Consider the following 4,213-nt stretch of genomic DNA (forward strand, 5'->3'; position numbering starts at 1 on the left):
GCCCCTGGGGTTCTGTCGGTCACATGCCCCATGGTTTTGCTCTTGCTCTCTGGACTCAGGCTGTTCCCCCTTCGTGACTCAGCCCTCTGGGTAGGTCACTGTATAGTCCTTCCTTTCCAGTGTGTCAGAGTCCCACGGGATCAGCTCTCCTTATCGGCTCCTGACAGCTTTCCAATCCACGGCTAGGTTCTGTGTCACATTTCCAGCTGCTCATAGGGAAACCCAGGCCTGCCCACTACTCTGCGTTCCAGTCCAGGGGACCTGAGTCTGGCGACTATGGTCTGCTTGCTCCCAGACCCTGTTGCTATTTCCCTGGTGTTTTTCCTGGCTCTCTGTTCTATCTTGGGGCGTCCCCCCATCTTGGTTTATCAGCCGAAACTCCCGCCTCCCAGACTGCTTAGCTCTGTAGCCCCAAACATACCTCCCTTCTCTCAGAGAGTGACTGCAGACGGCTTCCCCTGCAGCCCCCTTCTTTTCTGAGCCTGCTGGTGTTATACAAGCCCAGCTGGGCTTCATCATCAATTAGCCCTTCATCAATTAGCCAAGTCAAGCCCTGGCACTCCCCCAGGTTCAGCCTATCAGGTTGACTCACCTAATGTAACCTGCTTTGCATTGCCTGTGGTGAACACCCCATCACAGCCCCACACAGGAGTCTAGCTTGAATGGATTAGCTGCAGGGAGCCACAGAGGCAGACGGGAAGGGATGGTGCCCGAAAGCCCAGTTTCGGAGTCATGGACACTGCAGGCCTGCCCCCGAGGTACAGCTACACTGCAGTTAGACACCTGTGCCTGGCCCATGCCAGCTGACTCAGACTAAGGATTTATTTAATTGCAGTGTAGATATCTGGACTCAGGCTACAGCCTGAGCTCTAGGACTCTCCCACCTCACAGGATCCTAGAGCCCAGGCTCCAGCCCAAGCTTAAATGTCTACACCACAATTAAACAGCCCCTTAGCCCAAGCCCCAAAAGCCCGAGTCAGCTGGCCCAGCCCAGCTACGGGTGTCTAATTGCAGTATAGACGTACCCAGCACTCTAGAGGGGTGACTCCAAGAGACTGGTTACAGGCTGCAGCACGGACCAGACCCTGTGACTCCATGAAAAGGAGACATTGCAATGAGATTGAGTTACTCTGGATTGAAACAAGTGTGAGGAAGAGCAAAATCGAGCCTGGTGACATTGAACTATAGGGTTTGTGTATGCAAATTCTGTAATACAAAGAAACTGCTGTATTAACCCATAATGAGCTAGATATTGCCACCCTTTTATTCAGTAGTAAATTATTCAGTGAGCAACTCGGTCGACTACTGCAGGACTATTCAGGGAGTGAGGTACTACTCTGTGAAGTCAGGGTGGCAGCTTCTAGCCCATTGTTATCACAGGGGAACTGAGGGTTAGCAGACAGGGGGAGCGAAGGAAAGAACAGAGCTTCATTTGCTGAGAATCTCCTTAAGCAATCACCGTGAGAAAACCAAACCCACCCCACTGGCAGAGTGATTAATAGGCGTTGAGAAACTGTAAGAAAGTGTAAAAAAAAAAAAAAAAACCCACATATATACACACACAATGGCAAAGGAGGAAACAGGCAACTCCCTAAAACAGACACATCACTTCACTGCCGAGTCAAACCAGGGGAAACACTGATTGACCAAATCCAAGGAAAAATTAGACCAACCAGTGTCAGTGCCAGGTTCCAACCTCAGTTATTCCAGTGTAAATCTAGGGCCATGCCAATGAGGGCACTGGATTTACTCCAGCATGAAACTGGCATCCTGGAGATGACAGGAAGGATGGTCTTGTGGCTCAGGCACAGGATGAGGGCACAGTAGAGCTGGGTTCATTTTTTTGCTCTGTCATAGCCTCCCTGTGTGACCTGGGGTGAGTCACTTAATCCCTCTGGGCCTCAGTTTCCCATCTGTAAAATGGGAGTGATAGACCCTCTTTTGACTGTCTTGCATTACTTGCAAGCTCTTTCAGCATGGGCTGCCTCTGATTATCTAGCAAACTTCCAAATCTTTTGAGCTTCACCCATGGCTGCTTCTACCTGTGCAACAGCGAGACTGCTTGTGATCTCATATCAGAAAGGATCTGGAGTGATTCCAGTGAAGCTGACAGAGCTACTCCTGTTTCACATCAAGGTAACTAAGAGCAGATTCTGGGCCTCAGTTCCTGCCTTGCAGCAGGCAAGATACTGCCTATCTACAAGACTTAGCCCCATAGTAATGGGGCACCTTGCAGACTTTCAGTGCTGTTATCCTCACTTTACCAATGGGAAACTGAGGCACAGAGAGACAAAGTGACTTGCTCAAGGCACCCAAGAAGCTAGTGACAAAGCAGGGAATTGAACCGAGGTGTTCCAAATCCCAGGTGAGCACCCTAACCATTGTACCTTCCTTCCTCTCTGCTGTCTTTCTAAAAGATTTGCTCTAGTTTGGCCACAGGATATTGAGATTGATGTAGGACATACAAGATTCTCCCTCTCATTTCATCATGTGAATTAGGTAACAATTCAACTGCGTCTTAGTTCTGCGACATCACATGTGGCTGAGCCAATCAACCGCTGGTTCAGCTGGGAAACCTGAAAGCTGCAATCCGATTGATTAAAAATGTTGCCTGAAGCCTTGGCCTCTCACTGTGATAGCTGCGAGAGGCTAAACCCAGCCCAGAGCTGACCGCACAAGCTTGAAGGTAGCAGTAGCTCCACTCCTGACTTTATTTGTCTTCTAAGGCCCACTGAGAGCACCACTGTGCACCACGGAGAGCCTGAAGCAGTAAAACCAAACTGTGCAATGGTCCTGAACAACAAACCTGCAATGCGGGAGGATCTGCAGGTTGCATCCATCAAGAGTAAACCCCTCCTAGTTTCACTGATCCCTGCAGAGGAGAAGATGGTGATCGAAAGGAAGGTCTGGGGCACGGTCAAGTGGTTCAATGTCCGAAATGGCTATGGCTTCATCATAAGGAGCGACAATAAGAGGGACGTGTTTGTACATCAGTCGGCCATAAAGAAGAACAATCCCTGTAAGTACCATCGCAGCGTGGGCGATGGGGAGAGGGTGGAGTTTGATGTGGTTCTAGGGGATAAAGGCCTGGAGGCTGCCAACGTCACAGGTCTCGGCGGCATTCCCGTGCAAGGCAGCATATACGCTGCAGATCGTCGCAAGTGCTCGTTGGGTCTAAGGAGGAGTCCGCCTCACAAGAGTTACCACCTTTGTGAAAGCATGCCAAAGAACGAGGCAGCAAGGAGTGCACCAGAAGATGGGAATCTGCCCTACAGTGGCCAGTCTTATTTGATGCACACATCCTATGGGTATCGGCCCCAGTGTTCCAATTCTGTGAGCGCAGAAGTGGTGCATGCAGAAGGTCAGTGTGTCTATGCAGAGCAAAGCAAACCAGTGAAACAGAGCATATACCAGGGCTTCAGGCAGCTTCTCAGTTTGGGGCAGCGTTGTCTGAGACAGCCGAGAGAGGAGGGAGGAGAAAAATGTAACAGAAGCCCCCAGGCAAATGAGACCGAAGTTGAAGCAGTAAGTCAACATTGTTACCATCCTAACGTCAGTTACCTACGCAGACGCCCACGGAATGCGAAACCACTAGATGGCAAAGAGACCAAGGAGACCTCTGGACCACCAGCTGGAGACACCCTGGCTCCTGAGACCATCAGCCAACAACCTGGCACTACTCAGCTATCAAACAAGAAGGAATAAGGGAACATGGAAATCCAGGAATAAGAACACAGACCTTCCGCACTTGCTGTTTTCCTTACTGTTGTTTGGATAACTCACAATTTATCATCATGAGTTTTTCTATCTTTCTTACCTAAACTCCATCAGTCTCCTTTCAGGACCAACAAAGCTAAAAGATTTGACAAGTTGTTGTTTTCTGCTTATCCAATCAAGCTCAGGTTTTTAACAACCTTTCTTTTTAATATGAAATTCTATACCTGATTTCTTCCCCTCACCCCACCCTGCAAACACACACTGGAAAGATAGCAAACTGCAAGCATCTCTTAATAAAAGTCTTAAAGAATTTGTAAAAGGGTCAGAGTTTGTGGGGATGGGCCACAATCTTAAAATATTCCTTTCTACTGGTGGTATAGTCATGGAATATGATTTTTTTTTTATCCCCACTACCTGGCATGGGGATGTGGCTGAATATTAGGCTCCAATTCCTCTCCAAAATACAGGAAAATGCCCTTTCCACTTGTTGAAACAG

General features: G+C 48.8%; 1 pseudogene; it reads left to right on the forward strand.

The window, feature by feature from the left end:
- The first annotated feature begins 2,787 nt into the window (after positions 1–2,787).
- Positions 2,788–3,705, forward strand: LOC140906189 (Y-box-binding protein 1 pseudogene; annotated as a pseudogene).
- Positions 3,706–4,213: the final 508 nt, after the last annotated feature.

Source organism: Lepidochelys kempii, chromosome 2 (assembly GCF_965140285.1).
Source record: "Lepidochelys kempii isolate rLepKem1 chromosome 2, rLepKem1.hap1, whole genome shotgun sequence".
NCBI classification, from domain to species: Eukaryota; Metazoa; Chordata; order Testudines; family Cheloniidae; genus Lepidochelys; species Lepidochelys kempii.